The sequence below is a fragment of the Trachypithecus francoisi genome, unplaced genomic scaffold (assembly GCF_009764315.1).
Source record: "Trachypithecus francoisi isolate TF-2019V2 unplaced genomic scaffold, Tfra_2.0 Lachesis_group9, whole genome shotgun sequence".
Taxonomy (NCBI): domain Eukaryota; kingdom Metazoa; phylum Chordata; class Mammalia; order Primates; family Cercopithecidae; genus Trachypithecus; species Trachypithecus francoisi.
In genome coordinates this window covers 35,129,112-35,146,905 of record NW_022681474.1, presented here as the reverse complement: position 1 = coordinate 35,146,905, position 17,794 = coordinate 35,129,112, and the positions used below count along the sequence as shown (strand labels likewise).

General features: G+C 51.4%; 1 long non-coding RNA gene across 1 annotated transcript; it reads right to left on the bottom strand.

The window, feature by feature from the left end:
* Positions 1-1,031: 1,031 nt before the first annotated feature.
* On the bottom strand, positions 1,032-17,524 carry LOC117082706. The gene is made up of 3 exons (XR_004436739.1): positions 17,397-17,524; positions 2,127-2,454; positions 1,032-1,109 (listed from the first exon to the last, which is right to left on the bottom strand). It is a non-coding gene; the product is annotated as an uncharacterized LOC117082706 (long non-coding RNA).
* Positions 17,525-17,794: the final 270 nt, after the last annotated feature.

The window sequence follows — 17,794 nt, the reverse complement described above, 5'->3', positions numbered from 1 at the left end:
GGCCCCTAAGAAGGCACAGATGGTTCCACTTGTTTTTGGACTTGTTACTTCCCAGGTCTTTCAGGTGCCTGCCTTGGTGCAGACCACACTGGAGTGTAAGAATCGGTGAGGCAGTCTGCTGTCCTGTGGTAGGAAGGAGGCATGAGTTCCCCATGGGCTTGGGACATACCCCTGGTGGCAGAAACTGGGTGAGGACAGGAGAGAAGAGTATAACAGGAAGCCATCCCGAGCTGCATTCTGCATGGCCACCATCAGAGAAGGGGGCAGATGGTGGTCCATGCAGTGCCTCAAAAGGACCAACAAAAACACTGTCCCAAACACCAGCCTCTGATAACCTGACACCCAGGACATCAGCAGTGACGTTACAACAGTGACGGGGACCTACCTAAGACTTTTAGCCCCTTTTTCTACTATTCCTCTATATCCTTGCCCTGACTCTCAAGGAGCCAGCAGCAGGAGGGCAAGAAAGTAGAAGTGAAACAAAAGAACAGACCAATCTTGATCTCCAAGCCATGGGTCAGACCTGAGCTGAAGGAAAGGAGGAAGTTTTCAATTGGATGTGAGCATAAATCTCTGAGGCTGGACTGGCCCTGAAAGTGAATCCTGATTACTAAGATGAAGCTCTTCTAACAACCAACAGTAACCAAAAACTTAGAATCTGTCCAAGATGTTGTCAAGAGACAGGGAAAGGAGGCTTAATAGGAGCATGTTTAAAAGCAGTGATTGGAAAAAACCCATTTCCTATTTGCATCCCATCAAGTTTAACCCCCTTATATTAGTCAGAGTAATTCTCACTAGCCACTCTCATAAGTAACCCCAACATCTCAGTGGCTTTGCACAGTAAGGTTGATTTCTTACCCACATGACCCATGTCAGGTAGCTTTTCTGGATGTCTCTCTTCTGTGTGGTGACTCAGGGATACAGGCTCCTTTCATCTTGTGGCTCCACCATCTTGCAGCTTCAAAATTATCTTGGCATCACTCAGGCAACGAAGATTGTAGAAAAGCACACCAGATAATTATTCACCTTATTCCAGGTAACATATATACCTTCTGCTCACATCCCATTTGCTGGAGTGAGTCATGTGACCAACCTAAGCGCAAGGGAGGCTAGGAAGTATAAAGAAACTCTCAGATGTGAGTGAACACCAACAGCCTTACCATGGTACTCATGGTACTGGTCAAGCAGCCATCAATCCTTACATCTTTCCTTCTACTGATTCTTATCAGAAGCCATCTGTGAGCTAGACCAATGCCTACTACATGAACAAGAGGGTCTCAGCACTTGCTCCTCCTATGGGTATAGTCATGTGGGGTATTAGGTATTGACAATTCAGAGAGAGGACTGCCAAGATGGGGAAGTACAGAGTATCATGGAGGCACATATGAGGGACACCAAACTCAGGAGTTAGGGGAGGCTTCCTAGAGAAAGCGAGACCTGAAGGATGAAAGGAGTCAGCCAGGTGCAAGGTGGCAGGTGCAGGGCATCAGAAGAGGATTCCAGGCAAGAGTTGCAAAGGCCTAGAGACCAGAAAGAGCCTCTGGGGTAGCGTAGCCATCCAGCTCTTTTCCTGGGTGCCCATGAGCCCTTTCTCCCACTAGATCTGGACCCAGATGGGTCCTGGCTGTGCATAATCCCACTTTGCCCACCCCAACCCTCCAAGCTGGGCAGTTAGGAAAGGTGGCACATTTCACTTGTGCCGTGTGACCTTGGACAAGTCAGTAACCTCCTCTGGGCCTTGGCTTCCCATTGGTTGAATAAAGTAGTTGAAAAGTTCCTGAAGGCCCTGTGGCTCAGTAGATGACCTTGTCCAGATGAGTCCTCTTTTGGGAATTCCTTTGCCTTATTCTAATTCTGCCTCAACAGCAAAGTAAGGCAAGCTGGGCCATGGAGGGAGAGGAGAAGCCAGTGGGCTGGGGGAGGCAGGGGAGACAGCCTGCTTCTCACCCTCCATCCCGAACCCCCCACTAATGAGGCCTGTCTGTGGAGTAATTAGCTGCAATCACAGTGGGGTGCATTAGGCAGACACAACCTCAGTGCAACGGCAGCAGCTCTCGGGAAGCAAGAGCCCAGGGCTTTGAACACTGCATTACAATGGGGTATGCGTCCTGATGTCACTTAATTACCCCAGACAGCCTCAGATGTAATCGAGCCTGGATGGGCTGGTGGGAGCGGGCACAGGCGTCCAGAGGAGGCTGATGCGTTTATAATGATGCCACTTTGCAAGACAAATCTGGCCTTGGTAGGCTGAAGATGAGGTGGAGGAGGCGGGGGTGAGAGGGAGGAGGCTGTGGTGGCAACCAGACAAGGGTACCTTCATTCTCCAAAGCCCTAGGAGATCTTCCAGATTTCTCCAGGCAGCAGGAAACTGGGTGGCAGGCCTTTACTTCCCACCCCATCATCCAAGAGGCTGTACAGGTAAAGATTTTCCTTTTTGTTCTTTCATTTCATTCCCTGTGAAAGGTGAATAACAGGAATTGTGAGTGGCAGTTAAGGGAGGAGGTCCTGGCAAGTGGGACACTGAAGACCAGACACTGTGAGGAGCCGATGGATGCACTGAAGGAAGAAGGTGGGGAAGTGCCCACAAGGGTGCTGGCTTCCAAGAAAGTGCCTTGGACAGGAGGAAGAGCTCTGAGGTATAAATCTGCACACTGAGTTTCAAGGAAGGACTCTCAAGATAGTGCTCCTGCCAATGCATGTACCTCCAGAGGCCAGAGACCCAGCAATGCAGGCACCTGGGGCCTCTGAAAAGCCCTGCAAGACAGGAATCATGTCTGCCCTGCTCATCTTCATATTCCCAGCACCTAGCTCAGTGCCTCAGTAAATATTTATTGATTTGAGAAAAATGAACAAATGCCACTAACCCACTGATCCCTTTGGACTGGGTCATTGCTCTCCCTGGACCTCAATGTCATCATCTCAGAAATGGGGCCAACAATGCCCAGCTCACCTCCCAGGGCTGTGATGGCAGCTACCAGGCAAGCTAATGCTCACAAGACCACTTGCAGTGGTGAGGAGCCCCTGGCAGAGGTGAGGGGAGCAACTGCTTCTGGGGCCACTCTTTCTCCTGCTTCCTCCGTCAAATCCCACAGGCCCACTCAGGCCAGACTGACCACCTGGACCAGAAAGAAGTGAAGATCTCAGTGGCCAGGGTTGGGGTGAAACTGCTCTAAGCCTGCAGAGAGGCCAATAACTCACTCCACCCTTTTCTCTTTCCATCCCTCTCTCCTCTTTGGCCTGACTTATTTCCTGTACACCAGGAATGCAGGCTTCTGGCATGTAGCTGTAATACTTTCAAAACTTCAGGAATGGTTGCCATGGAAGAGAATGTTCTTTGGAGAGATTTTTCCAAAATACTAATGGGGAGAGGGCATGGTAATGGGACACCACTCAGGTGGGGACCTTGCACTGGGAGTGAGTTCAGAATGCCAAGTGGAATGCATGATGACAAATGGCATTTGGGCCCATGCCTCTCATAGATAAGCAGACAGACGGATGGGAGCCCCTTGGAGGACAATCGGTCCTCAGCGGGCATAAGCTAAGGCTCAGAGTTGGGAGTGGAAGGCAGATGATGTGGGCTGCAGAGTAAGGAGGAAGAGAATGTGCAGACAGATCATCAAGGTCTCCAATACTAGGCAAAAAGTGGGACCCTCCCCTTGCCCTCCCCTGCAGGTGAGAACAGTGCTACAGTGATACATCCTGAGGTCACTCTTCTCCTTCTCCTGGACCACTGAGGACCTTTTCAGCAATCTCTGACCTTATCTAACTGTGTGACCTTGGTCAACTCACTATCCCTTTCTGGGCCTGTATAATTCCACTGTGACAACGAGCTAGCAGGATTATATGGTTGTTATCACACTTACAACTCTGACCTTCTGTCTGCCGGTCACAGAAAGGGGGCTATGGGAGGCATTGACTTTCCCTGGGGTCTTTGTCACTGCACTCCAGAGCCTACATGCCCCCTCCCTGAGGCCCCAGCCATCACTGTGACCTACAGTGACATTGAAGGACGTGTTATTCTCTACCCTGCCCAATGGGCCATGTGCCAACACCTGCCTTTTCCACACGAGCCATCCGTCACTGTCTTGGTGTGTCGGTGGGAAGACGATTTCATTAGCTCCTCCCGAGCCATTCATCCCCCAGTGCAGAGACAAATGAGGTCCTCCAACCCCCATCAGCCTGGGAGAGTGCAGAGTCCTAAAGGTAGTTTCCAAAGGGATGCCCTGTCATATCTGCTGTCTGTACAGTTCTTCTGCTGGAGGTCATAGACATTCTCCACAAGGTAGGAGACAGCCTCAGCATGGATCCCCAAAAGCTCCATCACCACATGTCACCATGCCTGAAGTCCCTACCATTAGAGGGGACACTGAGGCACTTCAGCCTCCACAAGTCTATTAAAATGCAAACACTTCTGGCAGGAAAAGGAAGAGCGTGAGACTGAGAGCCAAGAGTCAAAGAGGCTCCTTTCTCTGCTGTGTGAGCTCAGGCAACTGATTTTCCCTTCCTAGGGAAATCTCAGTTTTCTCATCTTTAAAAACAGGAGTTGATCTAGAATCTAAGATCATCTCCAAGCCCTTTGATCACTGATATGAGGTTCAACAGGGCAAACGCTGGGATTCTGAGAATGTGCCAGTATATTTGAGGGAAGGTTAGTGCTCTGGGCCCACTTTTCCAGAGGACTTGAGGCCACCAAGCACATGGTTTCAGTTTGTCAGACACAGCCAGATCCGTTAGCAAACACAGCTCTCCCCTCTAAACCATTTGGAACTTCTGGTTACTAGCCATGGCTTTAGGGGCTCTGCCAAGCAGTGGGCAGTGGGCAGAGTGGATGCCAAAGCCTGTTCTGGTAAATTGGCTGATAATGGGCCTAGGGAGGAGAGAGAATTTTCTTCCCAAATATTTTTTTTCTAGACTGTCAGGATGTGGTTCTGCCTGCTCAGCTGAGATGAGGAGTCCCTTATCTCATGATGCCCACCTCATGCATGATGCCACCTCTGGGCCACTTTTAGTTTCCCATGGGTTTAGCGAAAAAAAGAGAACCACCACTTCTCTACTTGCTTGCCCAGCCCAACAGATGGAAGCTCCTTATTTTTGGAGGGCAGAGGGAGCGGCAACTCACCTGCATGGGAACAGTGTGCAGAGAAGCTCTCACATCTCCACTAATCAAGTTGGATCCTCCATGGTTGAGCTCCAGAGAGAAAACTTTATGAGGTAGTCTGAGCTCTAGTGGGGCGAGTGGGTTGGAAGCTCCCTGAAAAGTCACTGAAGTTGAAGGTGGGACAGCTGTGCCAACCATACAATGAGGGCATTGGGTTGACTGTCGTAGGCTCAGAGTAAACAGAGATGGAGGCTTGTTTGTGTGACCCACCATGTCTTGGCCACTCCATGGAGACATGAGGCAGGATTATCTGTCTACGTAAGTGTGACCTTGGCCACCCATGCCAGCTTGGAGTGGGAGCCTCAGAAAGATTCTGTCTCAAAGAGGGGGCCACAAGCCTTAGCTAAGCACTTCTTGGAGTAATCTTCTTTCATTGGCAGCCTTGAAAGAGCAATCATAGTTTTATTAAAGGAGCTTATTGGGTCAAAATACCACAAGTACTCATCCATGCTCCACACACATGGTCATGGGAAACTGTGAGTCACTGATCACTGATTCAGAGCATGACCCGGGCCCCAGCGAGTCCCTCAAGGGGAGCCATGTAAGACACAGCCTTATAAGACATAAGAAACTGAAAGCACACTGAGTATAAGGCCATTGTTTTTCAAGGAGGGGCCCAGGTGGTTGGTGCTCCCAGAGATCCAGAAGGGAGAGAGTCAGAGGCAGAAGGAGGGCAGTGGGGATGGCAAAGGCTCAGGGGAAGAAAAGAAGAGTGTGACTGAGGCCTGAGAGAAGGCTCGTCTGACTAGAATGAGGGCAAAGCCAGGAAGTGGAGAGGGGCCAGAGAGGGCCTTCAGGGCCTGGCTAAAGGATTTGTAGCTCGATCCTATAAGCAGAATGAATCTCTTGAAGGCTTTTGATAACAGAAAAGGCTAGTGCTTGAGGACCCTGAGAGAACACCTAATCCAGCCCTTCATTTTAAAGGTGGAAATCCTGAGACCCAGAGTTAGGAAGGAACACACTTGAAGTCATCCAGGTTTTTTAGAACCACGGCAAGGCAGGTAAATTTAAGCCACTGACTACTCCATGCCAGAAGTAATTGTGCTCTGTGGGAAAGAGATGCACCCTGCCACCCCAGCCCTGGGGACAGGGCTTTCAAGACCACATAGGCTGTGGACAGCTTCCAGCCACCCAGCTTTCATGTTGGAATCAGACAGGAGGCAGGGTATAGAGGCTTTCAGCACCACTCAAATCGTGGACAGTTCCTGTCCACTGGCTTCCCACCAGAAGGGGGTTTGTAGATGCTGCCATGGACAGCTCCTGGCCACTCAGTTTCCCCATTAGGGAGCCCAAGCTGGGGGTGAGGAAGCAGTGGGGAGAGGGGCTGGTGTGCTGACTTCTATTATCAGGGGGCCCAGATGCAAAATGAATGCCTGTCATATTTATCCTTGTCATCACTAATAATAAGTGGCCTGATTTGTCAAGCGGGGATAGATCCAAAGATGTCAATTAAGAAGAGAGAAAAGCCCAGCTGCACTGTATTTATCTGCTGTACAGATGCATGGTGACAAAAAAGAGTCCAAATCTTGGGACCTCCATGCCCCAACCCCTACCCCCCTCCCACCTTCTTTCCACCTCACTTCCCCTGCCTCATCTGCCTCCTCTTCATCTTTTCTGCCTCTCGATCTCTCTTTTCCCGAATGTCTTGTCCCCATATTTTACGGCACTTTCATCTCTCTTCGAAACATTTATTTTATTCTCTCCTTCATCTTTTCTATTTCACTCTTCAACTCTCACCCCTCCCTCTCTCCTAGACCACTGGATGACTTACCATTCACTCTCACCCTTTGGTTTACCAATATCCCCTCTTTACCTCCCCCACTACATCCCTGTATCCCCCTTTCCAGGTCCCTCTCCTCCAAACCTCTGGATGCTATGACCCTTGTCTTCCGAACTGGCTTCCTCTCATAATCTCAGTTCACAAAGCATATTCTAGATTCAGAGGGTTAAATGGATGTGAACCACTGAAGGAAAACTAGAAAAGCCATAAATATGAAGGTTTTTACTTAAACTGCAAGCAGAGCCAATTTTTTAGAGGTTTTAGCTTTGAAAACTAAAATAAAATCTTAGGGAGACAGTTTGACTGGGTCCCTAAATCTAGATTAAAATCTGAACCTATGCAAAAACTTCTCAATACTGCCTTCCCTGGCCCTGAACCAGTCATGTCTGAGCCCTGAGGCCACCAGAGCAGGCCTTTTTCAGGTATCAGAGGGGCTCTAAATAGCACCAAGAATCTTCATTCTATAGCTTAGGTCTCTCCAATCAAGAAGTCACAGAGAAACGCCCCCAAAATGAAAATTGCCCCACAAAGCCATTGTACTCTAAGAGGGGTCAGAAAGACTGTGAAGACTTATCCATTTTGGTGCCTTTTATGCAGTTAAGGAGAGGGTGACAATGCATCATCCTGGTGGAATCCACTCACTATCATTATGAGAGATTATTGTCCTCTTTTGGAGGACACATCCCACCCAGACATCCCAAGTTGGGGTATGCATCTTTTCCTGTCTCTGCTCCACTAAGGCCATGACTTTCACTCTCTGGACAATAGTGAAAATAGTTCCTTGGATTTGGGGGTTCTGAGTCCAGAGCTGCTTGTATAGACAGAGGTCCTCTCTTTTTGGACCTCTAGCCCCAGACTCACAACCTCTCCAGCACACAATGACTTCACATTGCAGGACACCAAGGCTGACCATTGAGATGGGGTGGAGTTGCATTCAGTCTGACTGAGATGAAGGGCTAGAGAGCAGGTCAGTCTATGGCCAGGAAGAAAAGAAAGCCACATGACCTCTGAGAGACCACTGGTCTTGCCACCGGGGCCAGAATCAGCTTCCCTGGACTTCACTAACTGGGTGTGGACAGGAGGCCCTTAAGCCACATCCCGAAATGTTCCTGCATGCATAGGGAAATGAGAAAAACTGCCCCAAACTGGTCAGAATGCTTCTCAGGTAACCATCTCACTTCCTGGTTTAATAACTGCCAATCTCATCCTCCTCTGCCTTTCCTCCATCCCCAGGGACCAGCTAAGAGCATTCCCCACTGATGTCCCTGAGCAAGAACTTTAGGCATTCCTCCCAAGGTCCGAGGTTCCCCAGGCACTCTTTCTTCTTCCCAGGCTGCCTGTACCAGAGTCCAAGCCTGAGCCATCCTTAGAGTGGAATGATGACATGTAAGGCTACTCCAGTGGCCATGGTTTCTTAGGCCCTTTGGAATCCCCAGGGCACAGGAATCAAGTCACCTGCCTCTAGACCCAACTCTGGATGGTAATTTGTAGTTTTCAAAGTAGTTCCATATTCATGATCTTTTTTTTTCATGATCTTATTTGATCCTCATGACAGCCCTAGGAAGAGACCAAGATGTGGTTTTATCCCCACATTTCAGACAAGGAATTTGACATTCATTTTAGAGCCCGAATTAGAATTCAGATTCCTTGGCCAGGTATGGTGGCTCATGCCTATAATCTCAACACTTTGGGAGGCCAAGGCATGAGGATCACTTGAGGCCAGGAGTTCAAGACCAGCCTGGGCAACATAGCAAGACACTATCTGTATAAAAAAAAAATTAATAAAATTAAATAAGATTCCAGACTCCTTGCAACATAGCAAGACACTGTCTCTACAAAACAAAACAAAATAAAAATTAAATAAGACCCCAGACTCCTTGTCCATTGTTCCTTCCTCTGCTCCATATCTTCAGAGACTATTTCAAGGATAGTCTTGAGATCATACAATAATCACTAGATAATGTCTGAAGCTGATCTTGAGTTCTTGGGGATACAGGTGTCATAGACAAAGAAATGACTGTCACAACTAGTGCCTATGAGCAGAGACATATAAAGTCACTTGCTGCAGGTTCAATTTATGCTCACAAAGTCCAGAAATGCTACATGAGCCTGTTTAACACCTCCAAGCCCCAGAAATGGCCTTATTGGCCAGGAACTGCCCACTCCATTTTTCTCTTTATTTTATTTTATATTACATTGTATTATTTTCTTGAGGCAGTCTCGCTCTGTTGCCCAGGCTGGAGTGCAGTGGCATGATCTCAGCTCACTGCAATCTCCACCTCCTGGATTCAAGCAATCCTCCTGCCTCAGCCTCCTGAGAAACTGGGACCAGAGGCATGCACCATCACACCTGGCTAATTTTTGTGTATTCAGTAGAGACAGGGTTTTACTATGTGATCAGGATGGTATTGAACTCCTGACCTCAGGTGATCCTCCTGCTTTAGCCTCCCAAAGTGCTGAGATTACAGGTGTGAGCAACCACACCCGGCCGCCTGGTTAACTCCTAACGACAAAGTGGGTCACTGAAAATTACTCTGGGCTGGTAAATTGACAGTGTTTTCTACAAGCCTGCATCTTGCTCCTCCCTTTTTTACCTGTCATTGGAATAATAAAGTCATAACAAAAATAAACATTCATTGGGCACATAATGTATTCAAGGCACTGGGCTAAATACTTTACAGATATCATTTCATTTATTGATCACAACAGTCCCACAGCATGGGTAGTATTATCTCCCCTTTTTCAGAGAAGTCTGAAGTTAAAGGATATTAAGTAACTTGCTCAAGGACGCAGCTTGAAAGTGGCAATCAGCACTTGAACTCAGACCTGTATTTCTCAAGTGCTGGAGCTTAGGACCAAATTCTTTGCACCTTCCTGTCTTGAGGTCCGGCCCCCAGACTGAGGCCTTGGCGAAGGTGCAGTTGGAGGCAGTTCTTCCATCAGCAGCAGACCTCAGAGTCCATCCACCTAGACTTGGCAGAAGCTGAGCAGCGCTCTACCCTCCTTTCTGGGACATTCTCCCAGCTCAGCCACTGTAGCAGACACTGTTGGTTCTCCACCTGTATCCCTCATCCTTCGCATTTCAGGGCACACTGGCCCAACTGCCAACTGACAACATCTTTATTTATTTGCCTGAGGACTTTGACTGCTGGGTCCTCTCTACTGAAGAGAGGCCAGAAATGCCAGGGATGCCTCCTGGGAGCAGCCTTCAAGCAATGGCTGGTGAGACTTGCTACATAAATCCCCCTGCTCCCTCGCTCCTTGGGCGGGCCATGTGCTGTGCCAGCTCTCAGGTTCCCCAGCAGGACTGGGCTCTACTCACCCACCATGGGAGCTGGCTCGGTAGTGCCCCTGCTGCCTTCCTGCTGTCCCTACAGTGTTTCCCGCACTTAAACACACATCTCGGGATTGGCTTCTGGTGGAACCCAAACTAAATCTCCCTCTTCCCACTCTCAGCAGCATCCCCAGGGAGGCCACCGGATGAAGTTCAGACTCTAAGTTGGTATGCAATGGCCCGCATGCTCTGGCCCTTGCCCACCTCACCTCTGAATACCCCTCTTCCCACACTTGCAAGACTCTGCTCACACCACTCCCCTACCTGAAGGCCCACCCCACAACCCCATCCCCTCCACTTGGTGAATATTACTCACCTTTCAAGACTCAGCTCGATGGTTACTTCCTTTAGGAATTCATTTCCTGGCCAGCCTCCCCCAGTAAAAGGCAATCATTCCTGCCAGGGAGCCCCAGCTGACCTGAACTTGCCGCCTGCTCCCTCGCTCCTTGGGCGGGTGCATGTGCTATCTCCATCCCTGTGACCCACCGTGGGGCTTACTGTTCCTAGGGCCACCTCTCCTACCCAGTGGTGAGCCCCTTGAGGGCAGGGGACAGTCTGATTCATCTCCCAGCTGTCAGACCAGCTCCCTAACAAGTGTGTCCTGAATGAATGACGGTGTCTCTGAGATGAGAGGAGGAAGGGCAGACAGGAGGCAGTTGGGGCAGGCGGCTGCTGGAACTCATGGTGCAGGGTGTGTTTAGTCCCATAATGGTCTTATACCCGGCCCCCCATGCCCCAGGAGCTCAGTGGTTGGGCCCGTTGAATCCAATAGGTGCTCTGTTCTCCTCCTTTCTCTCAGCTCTGCCTGCCCTGGTCAGCGAGCCCGCATCTAATGCAGGGTCTCCCCTGTACCAACCCCATCCCAGGTGATCAGTGGAGATAAGCTGATATTCTGGACAGAGCACCAACCTGAGTTTAAATTCCACTGACTATGGGTTCTTGAGCAAATTAAATGGCCTCTGTTTTCTCTTCTGAACCTCAGTTTACCCAACTGTAATAGGGGATGATAGACTATCTCCCCTACAGGGAAGCTGTAGGCATTTGAGATGATAACCATGAAGGGGCTGGCACATCTACTGAAAGGTGAGATGTGCAGGACATGGAAGGTGTGGAACACACTGGGCATTGAAATGTGTCCATTTCAGCCCAGTTCTCCATTTCACAGATGGGAAGCCAAGGCCCAGAGAGCAATTATCTTCCCAAAGTCACAGAGACTGTCAGGGACAGGCCTGCAGGTCTGAGTTCCTTGGCTGTGTTTGTTCCACTGCACCAAGTGGCTGATTTGCAGCCATCATTGTTTAGCTAAAAATAGTTTAAAATCTCTTCTTCCCTCTTCCCCATGGTGGGTCTTTGTGCAGAGTTTCTGAAGACTCCCCCATTCACTACCCTACCCTACCCTAGCAAGCCTGCCCCACACCTGGCTGCCCATGCCTGCACACACCCCACCTTCATCAGCAAAGGTCTATCCACTCCCCAGGTTGTGGATCTCCAGGGCTGCAAGACTGAAGACACTGAGAGAGGCTGGATCCACCTGCCCTCTCTCTCCCACCATCCCCACCCACGACCCCAAGGTCTCTCAGCAAGAAGGCCAGATCTGGAGACCACCTGGAGGGCAGAGAACCCCTCATTTCCTTTGCAAATATCTGTTGCCCTCCCATGAAGCTCCAAGCTCTATGCTAAGCTTTGGGGAGGCAGAGCTAAACCAGTCATTAGATGCAACCCAAGATATTCAGGGTCAGGGTAAGTGAGGAGACAAAGCAAGCAAAGAATGAGCTCCTTATGTGAGAGTCAACACTCAAGGCAAATGCCAGGAACTGTGGGAATGGGGGCAGCAGCAGGAGTGGGTGGGCACTGGCCTGGGCACACTTCCTTCAGGGCTCACAAAATCCTGAGCATCATGGGGCTTGGCAGAAAACCCCAGATCCCCCAGAAAATGCCTGTGATTGGATCAACTTGAAGAGGGGAGCCCGACTTGGTGAGAAGAAAGTAGGGGACCATCCTCTCCCCTCCCCCAGCTTCCTCTTCTTCTATCCCCCACAGCCTCAGCTCCTGCCCCTCCGCCTCTTACACCATCCTATTAATAACTTGTGATGCCATTAGCTTTTGCTGTCACCAGCAATGACAACTCAGAAGCCCCTGAGAGCTGTCTGCAAAGACACAATAAACGAGAACTCTTAATTAGCACCTCTCTTAACTAAATAAATTAATTTTATGCAGTTGTGATGTCAGCAATGTGACTTGCCAATGACTAAGGCCACTTGGACAGACTTGGCAAGGGCTGCAGGGCAGGCTCAGCAGGGTGTTAAGCTCTGCAGGGTGTCAGTGGGCAGCAGGGCATGGGCATGAGTGTCAGCCTAGCCTGGGGATGGCATCCGGGCAGGACAGCCAGGTGCCCGCATGTGGAGTTCCAGAGGGGCAGTCAGGGGACCAAGGGCCTTTCCCAGCTTTGCCTCTAACTCCTGAGTGGCATTAGGCAAGCTTCCTCCTGGGGCCTCTGTTTTCCTCGTCTGTAACACAGGTATCCTCTCTTGTCATGCCTGCTTCTCAGGGCTGTGGAAAGGATGAGAAGACGCAGGGTAGGAAAGGGGTCATAAACTATACAGTGCCATGCATGTGTGAGAAATGCTGATGACACCACCTTCCAGCTGCCAGTCAGTGCTAGCTGGGCAATTCTGTTCTTCCCCTGACAACACACAGACAGGGTGAAATGGCCCCTGGGTCCCTGGGCATCCCTGAGCTTCCCCAAGGACACCTTGGGGACAGGAGGACTTCTTCAAGGCCATCATCCTCAGAAAGCCTTGGGTATCCACCCACTCAGCTGGTGTGCTCAGAGCAAATGAGGCCAGGACAGTAAGCCATTCCCAGTGCTCCTATTGGACAGAATCTGCACTGGCCCCAGGCTGGAGAGACCTGTGGTCCAGCCCTGAGCTGAGGTCCTGAAGCCAACCCCAGCTGTGCCCAGGCCTGACCAACTTCTTCATTCAGGATCCACATGAGCCCCCAGGCATTTCCCGAGCCAGCCCCTGACCTCAACCCCTGGCCAAACCCTGACCCAGCCCTCCCTGTCACCCTTCAGTTCCAATGCAAGTCCACATGCTCCCAACCCTAACCAAGCCTAGGACAGCCCCTTCCTCCCCCTCAGGACTACACTGTGCTCCAACCCACGTTAGCCTTGCCCTGGGAGAAAGAGAGAGGCCCCAGTGTCCCCAGCAGTTTCTACTGCAGGCACCTTCCACAAACTGCAGGGCCCTCCTGCCCACACACTCTCCCCTCAGCACTTGCCTGTCATTAGCCATTCTTCCCAGTTGGCACTATTTCCAGGCATCTGCACACAGAGACATCTAGCAACTCACCAAAAGCCACACAGCACAGCTGTGGCTGGGCGAGGACTGAGATGGCCACCAAGAGATGCCTAATTCACTCACTCAGCCATTCAGTCACTCAGCAAACATGCACTGAGTACCCACATCTGTGCCAGGCCCTCGGGGTCAGTTATTGGAAAGCAGACATGGCCCCAAATCTCAAGGGGCTCACGGGCTGGGCAAAGATGAGAGTTGTTCCCTGCAACTGCACCAAATAGCTTACAGTTGCTGCCTCATTCCCTCCCCGCCCCCCCGCCTCCGACACACACACTCCACCCTCCAACCTAGCAAAGTGGAGACACACCTGAAATTAGCGTAATGGGCTTGTGGGCGGGGGGTGGAGGGAGGCCCAGGACCTCTCTGTCCATCTGTGATACTACCAGGAAAGAGGCCCTTGTTGGTGACCGTGGGAACACGCAGTGCTGCATCAGTAATTGGGTCCATGTGGGCAGGGGATGAGCAATGATGTCCCCATGTCCCCAAGTACACAGGCTGACTTGCAGTGACCCTGCCTAAAGCCCACATCTCACACAGCCGTGATGGAGTAGCAGGCAGCAGCCACTGGGCTGAGGCCGCAGGAGACCTGCCCACCAGGCCTTCCCACGTGTGGGGGCTCTGCACCAGGGCAGGATGTCAGGGAGGCTGAGGAACGGATGCCCAAGGGCTGTCCCCAGCTTCTAACATCAGCAGGTCATAGAACTTCCTGCCTCAGGTTCTTGAAATCATGGCATGCTTGACCTCAGGTACCCCTTCCATTGTGCCCCCCTCCATCCGGCTCTCCCAACTTCTTAGAAACCTCCTCAACCCCTGGCCCCTTCTGCAGAGGAGGCGGGAGGCAGTGACATCACCGCATGAAGAGGTGGCGGATCTGAGCTCCAGTCCCCGTGCCACAGGAGCAGCTGTGTGACCTTGGGCAGGTCGCCCAGCCTCATGCACCTCAGTGTCTCACCTAAGAAACAAGGCTGTGGGAGCCCTTCCCACAGGGTGGTGGTGACATCAGACTGCCACTGTGCTTGGCTCAGGGCTGGAGGCACAGAAGGTACCCAGGCAGTGGGAGTTCCTTCATCTTCTCTCACCTGCCACACGGCCAGTCTCCCAGCACCACAGCCCCAAAGCAGCCCCTCAAATGGGAAGTGCCTTGGGGGTACCTACTGTTCCTTTGCTCACCACCCCTCCACAGCCTCCTCTTGGGGTGGTCTTCAACTTCTACTTCCCCTCCCCCATGCCCTGACATCTGCCTCCTGCTCCTCACCCCTCACACGGAGCTCTTCTGATGCCCCGAGGCCTCCAGTGCCTCCACTCACAAGGAACTGCAATGGTACAGCCCTAATCTGTGTTCCTTCTCCTGGGTCTCCATATTTTGGAAGCTGGGACTGTTGACCTAAATGTATCCAAAGAAATACTTCCTAACAGTGGCATTACGGATATTGGGCATCTTGGTAGGAGGGAGCTTTGAGAATGAGAGCCTTCTTAACACCCCTCCAATCACACCCCATGGCTCCCCTTCAGGGTAAGAGTCTTCCTACACAGGATCAGTGGATCTGGAATAAAGCCACCAGCCACTGCCCAGCCCTGAGCATGCTTTGGAACCCACAGCCTGCTCTTGGACAGGAGGATTCAGCCACAACAGCCAGGACAGCTGCAGCTTTAAGAATAACTCCTGAGCCCAGAGAAGCACGGAGTGGAGGGGATTGATTTTTGGGTCCTCCTGGAGACTCGGATCCAAAATCAATCTGGCAATTAATAGGCAAGGTGTGAAATGGCTCTGGTTTCAGGTTCCCAGTGTCCCTGGTTGTCTTCCCCAGAGAAGGGGCCCTGTTGCCTCTGTGCTTCCTTCCAGCCCCCACGTTCTGGGGCTCTGGTGACAGCTCCACAGGAGTCCAGCTGGCTGGGCCTCTTCCAGGGCCTTGTCACCTGGACATGGCCCCAGGATAAGCTTGGCCAGCTGGCAGGGCTGGAAGGAGGGAGCAGGCAGCCTGGGTTAGTGGCCAGGGAAGGAAAGCCACTAGGGACCCTTTTAAGCCCCTCCATCTCCACTCCTACATCGCAGATAAGAAGCGGGGCATGACAGGGACTTCTGGGGACTCTAAATTTCCAGAGGGCCAGCACCATGGGGGCAAATAACTGTCCATCCTATGTCCTCCATCCACCCTGCTGGCCAAGCCTGGTGCACAGGCCCTGCCCCATTGCACAGACAGGCTGCTTGAGCTCCTAAGAGTGTGTCCATCCAAGTGCCAAGTGGGTGGAATGGCCCCCAGATGCTCAGAGCGGAACTGGGTATGGGCTATGAGCCCATGGGAGAAGGTTTCTTGGAGAGGTAGGGACTCAGCTGAGGGATTGGGGTGAAACACAGAAAGGCAAAAAGGAGAAAAGTGGCATGCCCAGTGAGGGATGAATATGTGCCAAGGTCAGGGGATAAGATAAGCAGGTCACAGCACAGCGCATGACAGTAGGGGGACAGAATGGCCCACCTCAAGGGCTGGAACACAGTAGCCTTCAAGGTGTGGGCAGTTGATGTCAGCAGCCAACTCCTGTCCGCCCTGCATGCCACGCTGGGGTCATCCCAGACCCATGGATCTACATCTCTTCCTTATTCTCCAAGAGGCCCCTCTCTCCAGCCAACGGGCCAGCTGTCCACAGCTGCATTTACAATCTCCATTATATCTCCACTGCCCAAATTTCTTTTCCTCATTTTTCTTGCTAAAAGACAGTCTTTAAAAAGGAGTCCCTGAGCTCAGCCCTTTTCCAGCCTCGTTAATTTCATGCCCCACCTCATTTGTTCCAAGGACCTACTTTCCCCTCGCCCGCTGCCTCCTTCCTCCCGCCAGCTATATTCGGATCTCTGCTCCGTCCTCCGTAACCTTGTGTGCCGCTCAGAGTTCTGCGGGTGTTTTTCTCTGCCAAGGAACTCTGGACTCAAAGGAACCGCAGAGGTCGTCTGTTCACATCCAACCCCCTCCTCATGCCCGAAACTGGAATCCCTTTTCCAGCCCAAGGTTATCTGGTCTCAGTTGCATTCCTGCAAGGACAGGCTGCTGCTCACTGCAGGGCAGCTTTAACTGAGACCAACTTCTTCCAGAAAGGTGGAACCAATCTGCACTGATTACCGTTTCCTCTGTGTGCTTCGTCTGAGTCAAGTCTCCCAGACAATACTGTCAGCCCCCAGGTGCAGGGCTCAGCCATCCCTTTCTTAGGAATCCCTTGGACTAAATGTCCTTTGGTTACCTAGGATGTGCAAGACACGTGACAACACACCATCCCTTGCTCACACTGCTGCTGGTGCTGAGACACTCACTCCTGCCCTGTGCCTCCAGCAGCCACTGGGGGAGAGTGGTAACCTAGAAACTTCTCTTCATTTGAGCTGAAAATTACCTTTTGGCCCTCCCCACCCTCAGGAGCTAGCTCTGCCTTCAGCAATCACCTGGAGCAAGCGGAATTCTCCTTCCCCCAGATAGACCTTCAGATCCTTGAGAACTCCATCATGTTCCTTCCAAGTCCTGCCCTGGCCTGACTCTGCAGCCCAGGCACCACCCACTCCTCTCCAAAAGACACAGGGCAATTCACCAACATTTATCCAAGGGTAGGGTTCCTCACTTGGGCTGTGGTCTATGCACAGCCAGACCGATGTCAACAGTTAACGCAACTCAAACCTGTACAGGGCTTTGGCGGCTGCTCACAGTGTCAGTTCGTGTGAAGTCAACAAACGTTCCCAAGTAGATTTTGCACAAACTTCCCTCAAGTTGAGCCACTGGCCCTTCATACCTAGCTGGCAGACTTCACATTTCTCTCTGTTGAATCCCATTTCTTCATTTTACTCAGGTGTCCCAGCCTGCAGAAATTCTTTGGGGACCTGTTGTGGCTTCTCTTGGGTGGGCCGTCCCTCTCAGCCTGGTGACATGCCCAGACTGGATCATCAGAGGCTGTCTCTAGCAGGGTAATTGTGAAGAGAGAACCCTGGGGCCCCTGGAAACATATTGTCACCCCAACCCCACCCAACCACTTTGGCTTGCCAGGGGAAGGAGTTTACTGTGGTTCTACAGTTTCATAAACTGGTTTGGTGGAGTGGGAGTGCGGGGGTTGGCAAACAGAGACCCCAGCCCCTCAGCACAACACCAAAGTGAACCAAGGCCTCTGAGTCTGATCCCAACCTGCTCCTGTCC